Below are 11,873 nucleotides of genomic sequence, written 5' to 3' on the forward strand. Positions count from 1 at the left end.
GTTCCGCTGGAACTCGCGTCACGGACCCGAGTATACCTGGGAACGTGAAGATCAGATCAAGACAAAGTACACCCACCTGTTTGAGAAGACTCATTTTAACTCAACGTGAATTGCGGGACGAAATTCTTTTCAACAGGGGGAGAATGTGACAAATGGCAATTAACCGGTGATTCTGTATAATCTAATCACTATTTTTAGTATATAATCTCATGCAATTAGCGTAATTTAATTACGTAACTGGACCGCACATTCGATAACAGTCTTAGGACAAGAGAACAATACTATAACATATGTTGGTTTTCGTCGTGTCGCGAAACCAATTAAACTATGTCCTAAAAGTGTTGGTAGAAAGTGTTGCGCGCACTATTCACGGTTACACTATTCATGCCAGCAAAATTGTCGAAACAAAGCGAAACGATGAAAAACGACACACGAATAACATATCTACTTTTTAACTATTTTTTTATAAAAAAATTTACATAATAGCCCCCCCCCCCCACTTAATGGTCAATCTCGGTCAACAAGTGGGTCCCACCCACTTTATCTTGTTTGAAAATTGAAAGATATGGAGTATGGAACTTGATAGAAGTTGTTGATGAAAACTATATCCTACACCATACTTGAAATATCTCATATATAACTTTCATTTTACAAAGTTCAAACATCAAGAAACCCCCTCTTTTACCCCCCCCCCCCCCCCCCAATTTGGCAACCACAAGATCACCACAAAACTCACCATATTCCACCCATAAACACCATGAATAACACATAATCTAGCCATTTCAAGGATATATAAGCATGGGTTAAGCATGAGGAGCATTTAGGGAGTTCTTGGAGGCTTAATCTTCTCGTAATCATCTTGTTTATCTTGTGCAAAATTGTAAGCATTCTTTAATCATTTTTAAGCTTCTTATTATGTGTAGATTTAAGAAGTACAAGTTGATTATCTTGAAGATTAAGAAAAATATAATCAAAAACCCTAATCTAAAACTTAATAATCTACTAATCATGATTTATTATGTGATAATGTGTGTAGATTAGTGTAGTTAGTTAGTCTAATCTTGATGATTATGTTGATTTTGTAAGGATTAGTGATATAAAATCTGGATTTATGATGATCTTGTGAATTATATCATGTAGTATTTTCGATTAGTGTTGATCTAGCCTTGATACACTTAAAAATGTGATTTAAACACATGTATGTTTAAATCACACAAGATCATCAACTTCAAAGATTATGAGCATTATGTATGTAAACTTTGATTACTGATTCATGAAAAATTAAACTTAGAATGATCATGAATCAAGGTTTTTAAAACACTAATGAACTTGATTTTTAACATAAAACAAGTTTATGTGATATTAGTTAACAAAAGTGTTATGTAAAAGTCTTAGAAATTTTTACATAAAGATTTGGGAATTTTTAAAACTGAATAACAAGTATAATCAAGTTTATGTAAGTAATTAACTTAATAAATGGTTAACGTTGAAGACTTGAAAGTTTAAGCAAAGTAATGCTCATGAGAATCTTTGAAGGAATAACTATGATTAGTGATGTAAACATGATTTGTGTGATATTTGGTAATTGTGGTGATTTTAGGAAAATTGATTGATGATTTAAACGCGTTTTGAAAACGTGGGAAACGTCATAGTTTAGGGGAAAATAGGGCGAAATTTTCTAAAATCATAAACATGATTAAATAGGGGTTAAAGTGTGATTAAAATGGCTAATCACACTTGAGGATTTTAATGATGGTTAAATAAACTTTTTGGGAAAAAGTTTAAGTATTAAACATTTAAGTAAGTTTCTAAATTACTTATAAGGATTTTGATAAGTTAAAAAGGGAAACCTATATATATATATATATATATATATATATATATATTTTTAGGGAATTATATATATTTAGAAAACATATCAAGGTGTATATATATTATGTGTTAAGTGTATGTATTTAGATACGATTAGGGTAATCTAAATAATACCCAAGGGATACAAAGAAAACACTTGAAAGATAACAAGTATAAATACACATAATTACATATACATAATATCCTCAATCTACCAATAAAGGCTAAATTAAACGGATTAAACGGACGAGTGGACAATACAGGCGATGGACAAAAATTACAAGAGATCTCAAAATAAGATATATTTAGACACTTAACGGATGTATATTCTGCCGATAACAAAAATCCGGAAAGTTGAAAAGTACAATAGTTACTAAGTATTTTTATAAGGAAAAGAATACATAAAAAAAATCCTATACTTAGTGATTTTTTATAAAAATGCAAGATTATTAAATTTAGGGACTCATAAGACTCATTTTGGGCTAGGCCCAATTGCTTCAATACATGGGCATGGCCCAATAACATTTTAACATGGGCAATGGCCCAATGAAATAAATGCATGGGCAAGGGCCCAATGACATAAATACATGGGCAGAGGCCCAATAACATAAAGACATGGGCAAGGCCCGATAACAAAAAAGACATGGGTAAGGCCCGATAACATAAAAGACATGGGCAAGGCCCAATTACATAATAGACATGGGCAAGGCCCAATAACATAAAAGACATAGGCAAGACCCAATAACATAAATGACATGGGCTAGGCCCAATGACATGGGCGAGGCCCAATGATACGCGTGCAAGGCACGAGGACATGTGAACGGCGAGGCCCGTTCACACATGATTCAATGCATACAAAATGTATACATATATATAATTGTTAAATAATTACATATATATATATATATATATATATATATATATATATATATATATATATATATATATATATATATAACAACCGAACGAACAAACTACCAACACTCTAAAATACAAAGTTGTTCCAAATTTGACAAGTGAAAACATAATAAGAATTCAAGATGAATAACTGAGGTCCAATAAGACCTAAGTGTCTAATAAAGTTAGTACACATGTAGGTTACTCACGCGTATGGACGCTCACTTACGATATTACAATACACGGAACGCAAACTTGTGAGTTCATGTGTGACAACCGGTAATTAACGCCTCTTAATTACGCGATTAACAAACATTTAGGCGCTAAAAAAAAAACAGTGTTTAAGGCACGAATCAACTCATTATACTTTTGAAATGCCAAGGAACGCCTATCTAACCATACAGTGCGCGTATGGTGATTATTCACCTGGATGCTTGTGAAAACGCTGTATAGTGTTATTACAGGCATAACACTATAAATATATAATCAGACATATATTTTTCTTGATATTTTAAGTTTTTGACATATAACTTATAACTCATATTTATGGCACGTAATGGACGAGCATCATGTACGTATAAAACAACATTTATACACTTAGAACATCATTTTTTTATGATATTATTTTATATTTTAATAAAAATGAGTAACTAGTGGATTTAATTAAGCGGGTATATTGTACACCAACCAAATAAATCCACACGAAAACCCCCACCCATGTCTCTTTATATATTTCCTTTATTCTAGTGTTAAATGAGCTTAATGAGCTGACCATACCTCAATCTTGAGTTGTCTAGAGTCAAAAAAAAAAATCTACTTTACCTACACTACTCTCTATAGTCCATACCTATACATACATCCCTACATCTCAATGTATGGCCTAATGGATGATGTATTGTCATGTCATTGAAAAAAAAAAACAAAGGCATGGGCAACATTTAAAAACAAAAACAACACACCACACCACTCTTTACAGTAATGCCATAATATATTAGACATAGTTTATTAACATTCAAAATTCTAATTATTTCTTACCCATCTTACTGAACCATCCATCCATCCATCCATCCATCGATCATATTTCCATACACTAAAATATATATAATAACCTTAAGTGTGTGCTTATCTGAGAAATCGAGAGAGACATGAGAAACTAGATGAAGACATGTGGGACCAGCCACCACTACGGTTGCGGCACACGGCGGTGGCGGCAAGCCACGACGGCCGGAGACGCAAGGCAGGCCACCACCACAAGCGGCGACGCTGTGGTGGGTGGTGTCCGATGGCGAGTTCGAAGCGTGAAAGAAGAGAGTGCGATTAGAGAGAGAAAGAATGATGGGGAGGAGAAAGAGAGCGGCGGAGCAGCAGAGGAGGACCGACGGTGGTGGTTACCGCTCGTCTTCCCGGCGACGGTTACCGGAGATGGCAACGACATTCTTTTCTCCGATAAGTTTTTCGTTTCCGGTAAACCCTTGCCAACTCTCTTTTCTTTTAAAAATCTTTCCAAGCTAAGTGATAATCAACATGAGATTTGATATATATTTTTTTTTCTTTTCCGACGATGATGCTGATAAGCGAGGTGGTGCTGGTGCGGCACGTCACCGGCGTCGGAGGTGATAGTGGTGGATGGTTGGGTTCGGGCACAGAAAACTGGTTCAACAGGTCAGATGTCAGCTTCGGGTTAAGCCCGGTTAATACCAGTCAACGACTTCGGATTCGGGTTCGCGACTCAGTTTGGGTTCGGGTCAGACACACGACTCCAGTGAGTTTCATTACATATTTTGTTTATTCATTATTCCCCTTCGTTCACCGAGTAGTGATGATCAGTTTTTGATTCGGGTTTCGGTTCGACAGTCAAAGCCGGTCAAACGTGGTCAAGCATTCAACGGGTCAGTTTTGGGGTTCACACAGTTCAGATTTCGGGTTTAGTTCATGTTCGACAAGAACGGTTCAGGATTCAAGTCAGATTTTGTTGGGTTTTTGGCTCGGTTTCGGGTCACGGTCAAAGTCAGTCAACTGGTCAACTTCAGTAAACAAAAATCAACGGTCAAACTGTCGGTCAACAGCAGTCAACGTCGGTCAAAACCCGACCCGGTAACAAGAGTTAAAATACGCGAATTTTTGTTATCTTGTTATATTTTCGTTATAGTATCGCGAACCGAGCTCGACCCGAATAACTAACACTTATACGTTAGTATTTTTATTTTATCTTTGACGTTTGAATACATTTGACATAAAGTTTATATATAATGTTTGTTGAATTATTGAATTTTGGTAAAATAACGACAACTTGTGTTGTCGTGGGCGTCCAAAAATAGAGGAAACGCTGCCCGTTTTTCGAGAAAGTCCGTAAAAACGAAACGCGTTTTATTATAAAACAACCTTTATGACAATCAATATATATGTATATATCTCCTCGACGACACTTTATAACATACAAGAAACAACGATAACACAGATTCTTTTTATAAAAATAAATATGGTTTATATATTTATTTCGAACATACAACAATACGAACCCTTTTTATAAAAATAAATATAGTTCATATATTTATTTCGAATATCAAACAATACGAACTCGTTTTATAAAAATAAATATAGTTTATATATTTATTTCAACTATCAAACGACACGAATTCGTTTTATAAAAATAAATATAGTTTATATATTTATTTTTAATATCGTACAACACGAATTGTTTTATAAAAATAAATATAGTCATATATTTATTTTCAAACGTCAAAAGTTCGACGATTCTTTTATAAATAAATATAACTTTATATATTTCTTTTAAACGCCTAAACGGCGTACTATATATCAACGTACGACTTCTCGGGACGACTAACGCGATTATACGGATATTTATCTGAAAATCTCTCAAGAACTAAGTATTCCCAAAACTTAGTAGCTATTAACGACATTAAACGAGACTTAACGCGTATAACTTAATCGTTTCCATTAAGTTAACAACTAACCCTCGAATCGTTCAGTCAACGATTCGGTAGAGCTCGGTGACACGTTGTTAAGTTACCGCGTATATTAGAAACTTATAATTATTCCTTGATTAGGGATGCTTTAGTTGCACGCTAGCGAGTTCACATTCTTGGAATGACATCACCGAATCACCTTAGCTAGCTTTGCCCAGGAATATCAAGGTGAGTTCATAACCCCCACTTTTTCTAGTTTTACATTTTTATAAATGTTTTCAGGGGTGGAAAGACATGCAAATTTTACAAATGTACACAATTTTTCGATAAGCGAAAACCTCATATTTCTAAACCATGTTGCGAATGGATTACAAAGAACTCAAATGGTTTACGAAAGGTTTATACTAAACATACCGGTTTTACAAAACAAACGCGTATTTTCACAAACGTGCATGATTTTCATGACTAGTGACATGAATGTCCTAGTTACTACAACGGGACTGGGTTATTCTGCGTACGAACAACGAGACAACCCAATGGGTTTATGTCCCCCTTTTTCTTTTGAAATACATATTAACTAGGGTATGATTAAGCTATGGAATGAACTCTTGGATCACGTGCGAATAGGCGCTAACTTAGGCACCATTAATCCTTTTAAGGACCACGGAACAGGGGGTAGATCTATCGGGTACGGGCGAGCCCCACTCACGGTCCTTGTGCGGCCACTTAGAGTGCTTTTGTGTCCTTGTCGAAGTGAATCGACACTTAAATCGTCTACCGGGTTGAGTGCTTCCTATGTCGGCACACATATTAATGTCTTAGCTACACATTAATGATCAACATGTTCATAGACGCATTACATACCTACTTATAAACTGAACTTTCAAATGTTTTTAAGATTCATTTGATGTAAACTCACAAGTACATGGATTTACAAACTTTAGTAACGGTTTTCAAGTTATACCTAAGTAACAGGAAGCGCTGATCCTGCTTACAAAGGTTCGTTTGGGCTCGGCCCATTCTCTCTCGTGCAATGCACAAAGACTATTGTGGGCTAGCCTCACAGTTTTTCATATATCATGCCAAGAAAATAATTTTACTATATTTTCTCAACAACTTTAAAACCGGTTATCAAAAAGATTTATTTTAAATCTTTTCAAAACAAATTATGAACTCGCTCAACTTTATGTTGACTTTTTCGCATGTTCTTTCTCAGGTTGCATTTTTCAAAACTACGGAACGGTTGGAATAGGAGAACCCACGGGATTTCGAGTACTTAGCGGGCGTTCATTGTTTAGAAGTCTTAGTTTAATTGCTTCCGTTGTGCAATGAAGATACCGGTCCAGTCACGCCAGCTCTGATATTTCGGGGTGTGACAGATTGGTATCAGAGCTATAGGTTTCAGCGAATTAGGTTTCTGTAGAGATACCTAGGCTTTAACCTCACTTTTCCTGGGAACTTAGATTGTTAAGTCTTTGAGTACATACAGAACGCCTAGGACTCGAATATGGGTTCCAACCGTTGCCAAAAACAATGAGTCCACAATTTTGGTTTTAAACATACACAAGTGTTGTGTTGATACACGGTTTATGAAACAAATTCATACATTAAGCAAAACTTTGAGAGTTTTGAATAACATGCATTTAAGACCTTTGGAAACCTATGTCGAAACTCATTAAAGGTCCTCACTTGGAAACCGTGACTAACAACTCGGGCAAAAGCCATTATATTATGTCGTCTATGCTATCTTACTTACCTGAGCAGGTAACCTATGTGGAATGAAACGCTATTGCGCAACTATACGTGAAACATAAACTATACGTCAGCGAATGTCGAAGTACATCACACACGATTTTCGAGGCAAGGCCTTGGGGAAAACAAACTTGGGCACGACAACAATGATGTTAATTCTGTCAGCGAGAGAATTACTGATCGAAATGCGGCAAATTACCACGTGATCCTGCAAATGACACCAATCACGCTGAAGTATGTTTAACTGGGATTTCACAACAATCTATACTTACTCTGAAGAGACTCACAATGGTTGGCGCTGCAAAGGAAGTCACACGTCTTCGCATTCCTCCTATTTCATTTACGGCGGATATGCCATGTTCGACATTCCATGGTAATGTCATCTAACAACCGACCCTCACACGAAGTTCCAGGTAATGTCCTTAAACTTCTTTTGTTGAAAATCTGACTTTTGCATATAGCGAGTAGACTTTCATATTTCTACTCCCCCTAATAATCCTTGCATCAGGAAAAATTTATTTCATAATAGCGAATACTCATTGCTTCATTCCTGACGAATTCATATGTTACACATGCGTCGTTTGTTAAGCATGTGGCTTCACTTGAAATTGTTGCTTTATCAAGTTCAAATATTATTTCGCTATCTTCACTCCTTGCATGGTGATCTAGCTAAACCACATTATTGCATAATGTTGACTCTTTGATATCGAGTCAATGAAACTCGTTGAAACTCCTTTCTTTTCAAGCTACATACATGGTTTTTCGTTGTAACCATGGCAAAACTTTCTTGTTGATACATGTAATCATTGTTGGATTGCACTTAACCCAAGTTCAATTGATTGAACTTACTCGTTATATATATTCGATTCAAGATTCCATATGATGGATTGAAGCCGTCATATTCGAAATAATCCCAACAAGCATTTCATTTGCTTTGAATCATAACAGGCTTGTTTGGTCTTTGACTTCATTGAATCGTTTCTTTGATCACGATCACCTTGTGGTGACGTTTTTTTTCACATGTTTGAAGCTTGCGCTAATCTCGTTGCTCGCATCATGTATGGATTTAATTATTTATTTATTTGTTTGTTCATATTAAATCCGGTTTGTTGGTTTATCACATTAAAGCAATCTTAACACAATCGTGTGTTAAGATAGTGGTGCACAAATTCATTTCATATTTTAGTGTACCTCTTAACGGTTCTTTCACCATCGAGCGAACATTTCGTGATATTCGTTGCTTTTCATCTTTACTCGAAAACATTGTTTGTTTGTTTCGTTTTCAGTTGAAAATCCTACGAGATTTGTTTGAAATAAATATTCAGATTTACTGTGATGAACCTTTCATTTGACTTAAAACACAGGTGATACTTGTTCGATCACCGCTATTATTGAATTGTTTCAATCTCTACGACACCTTGTGGTGTCTGAACGAACTTGTAGCTTGTGCTAATCACGATCAGTCGTTCATGTGAAACTATATATGCTTTTTGTTTGACTCATCATTTAAATGGTCTTAATGCAACTATGTATTAAGATGATGATACACCAAGTTTGGTTATATTTCATTTCGGTGTATCCTTGCAACACGTTGATTTTATTCATTTAATGGTTCGATGGTTGATAAGTCATTTTTATGATTCTATCTATTTGAGTTTGTTGAATTCGAGTTTGTTGAATTCGAGTTTCATTTATACAACAACCAACACCAGTTTCTGTTGGCAGTGAATTCTATTGTTTCAAAAATTGATTGCAGTTGTGAACGTTCATTTGGAATTCCATTGGTTAAATTTCCTCTTTTGTTTAACCCCGTAAACTTGGTCACATTGGTAACAGTCTCACTATGCTTCGTTTACTCGACATCGATTTCTGGAACAAACTCAGTTGAACCGTTGGGTTCTTATTGATGCAAAATGTCCTTTCACTCACGTAATCTGAATAAGTCTTGACTTGATTACGCGGTCATTCACTTTGGTATTATTCGGACTTACCTAGGAACGTCACAACTCTGAGGAGACAACATACTCTAAATTTCGAGGACGAAATTTCTGCAACAGGGGGAGAATGTGACAACCGGTAATTAACGCCTCTTAATTACGCGATTAACAAACATTTAGGCGCTAAAAAAAAACAGTGTTTAAGGCACGAATCAACTCATTATACTTTTGAAATGCCAAGGAACGCCTATCTAACCATACAGTGCGCGTATGGTGATTATTCACCTGGATGCTTGTGAAAACGCTGTATAGTGTTATTACAGGCATAACACTATAAATATATAATCAGACATATATTTTTCTTGATATTTTAAGTTTTTGACATATAACTTATAACTCATATTTATGGCACGTAATGGACGAGCATCATGTACGTATAAAACAACATTTATACACTTAGAACATCATTTTTTTATGATATTATTTTATATTTTAATAAAAATGAGTAACTAGTGGATTTAATTAAGCGGGTATATTGTACACCAACCAAATAAATCCACACGAAAACCCCCACCCATGTCTCTTTATATATTTCCTTTATTCTAGTGTTAAATGAGCTTAATGAGCTGACCATACCTCAATCTTGAGTTGTCTAGAGTCAAAAAAAAAAATCTACTTTACCTACACTACTCTCTATAGTCCATACCTATACATACATCCCTACATCTCAATGTATGGCCTAATGGATGATGTATTGTCATGTCATTGAAAAAAAAAAACAAAGGCATGGGCAACATTTAAAAACAAAAACAACACACCACACCACTCTTTACAGTAATGCCATAATATATTAGACATAGTTTATTAACATTCAAAATTCTAATTATTTCTTACCCATCTTACTGAACCATCCATCCATCCATCCATCCATCGATCATATTTCCATACACTAAAATATATATAATAACCTTAAGTGTGTGCTTATCTGAGAAATCGAGAGAGACATGAGAAACTAGATGAAGACATGTGGGACCAGCCACCACTACGGTTGCGGCACACGGCGGTGGCGGCAAGCCACGACGGCCGGAGACGCAAGGCAGGCCACCACCACAAGCGGCGACGCTGTGGTGGGTGGTGTCCGATGGCGAGTTCGAAGCGTGAAAGAAGAGAGTGCGATTAGAGAGAGAAAGAATGATGGGGAGGAGAAAGAGAGCGGCGGAGCAGCAGAGGAGGACCGACGGTGGTGGTTACCGCTCGTCTTCCCGGCGACGGTTACCGGAGATGGCAACGACATTCTTTTCTCCGATAAGTTTTTCGTTTCCGGTAAACCCTTGCCAACTCTCTTTTCTTTTAAAAATCTTTCCAAGCTAAGTGATAATCAACATGAGATTTGATATATATTTTTTTTTCTTTTCCGACGATGATGCTGATAAGCGAGGTGGTGCTGGTGCGGCACGTCACCGGCGTCGGAGGTGATAGTGGTGGATGGTTGGGTTCGGGCACAGAAAACTGGTTCAACAGGTCAGATGTCAGCTTCGGGTTAAGCCCGGTTAATACCAGTCAACGACTTCGGATTCGGGTTCGCGACTCAGTTTGGGTTCGGGTCAGACACACGACTCCAGTGAGTTTCATTACATATTTTGTTTATTCATTATTCCCCTTCGTTCACCGAGTAGTGATGATCAGTTTTTGATTCGGGTTTCGGTTCGACAGTCAAAGCCGGTCAAACGTGGTCAAGCATTCAACGGGTCAGTTTTGGGGTTCACACAGTTCAGATTTCGGGTTTAGTTCATGTTCGACAAGAACGGTTCAGGATTCAAGTCAGATTTTGTTGGGTTTTTGGCTCGGTTTCGGGTCACGGTCAAAGTCAGTCAACTGGTCAACTTCAGTAAACAAAAATCAACGGTCAAACTGTCGGTCAACAGCAGTCAACGTCGGTCAAAACCCGACCCGGTAACAAGAGTTAAAATACGCGAATTTTTGTTATCTTGTTATATTTTCGTTATAGTATCGCGAACCGAGCTCGACCCGAATAACTAACACTTATACGTTAGTATTTTTATTTTATCTTTGACGTTTGAATACATTTGACATAAAGTTTATATATAATGTTTGTTGAATTATTGAATTTTGGTAAAATAACGACAACTTGTGTTGTCGTGGGCGTCCAAAAATAGAGGAAACGCTGCCCGTTTTTCGAGAAAGTCCGTAAAAACGAAACGCGTTTTATTATAAAACAACCTTTATGACAATCAATATATATGTATATATCTCCTCGATGACACTTTATAACATACAAGAAACAACGATAACACAGATTCTTTTTATAAAAATAAATATGGTTTATATATTTATTTCGAACATACAACAATACGAACCCTTTTTATAAAAATAAATATAGTTCATATATTTATTTCGAATATCAAACAATACGAACTCGTTTTATAAAAATAAATATAGTTTATATATTTATTTCAACTATCAAACGACACGAATTCGTTTTATAAAA

The 11,873-nt window shown here is 36.0% G+C and overlaps 2 long non-coding RNA genes across 2 annotated transcripts; both read left to right on the top strand.

Annotated features, from left to right (window-relative positions):
* Nucleotides 1-4,260: 4,260 nt before the first annotated feature.
* Nucleotides 4,261-4,828, top strand: LOC110902466. The gene is made up of 2 exons (XR_002571135.2): nucleotides 4,261-4,510; nucleotides 4,603-4,828. It is a non-coding gene; the product is annotated as an uncharacterized LOC110902466 (long non-coding RNA).
* A 5,907-nt stretch (nucleotides 4,829-10,735) lies between these two features.
* LOC110902465 lies at nucleotides 10,736-11,303 on the top strand. Its single transcript, XR_002571134.2, has 2 exons — nucleotides 10,736-10,985; nucleotides 11,078-11,303. It is a non-coding gene; the product is annotated as an uncharacterized LOC110902465 (long non-coding RNA).
* Nucleotides 11,304-11,873: the final 570 nt, after the last annotated feature.

The sequence above is a fragment of the Helianthus annuus genome, chromosome 13 (genome assembly GCF_002127325.2).
Source record: "Helianthus annuus cultivar XRQ/B chromosome 13, HanXRQr2.0-SUNRISE, whole genome shotgun sequence".
NCBI lineage: Eukaryota > Viridiplantae > Streptophyta > Magnoliopsida > Asterales > Asteraceae > Helianthus > Helianthus annuus.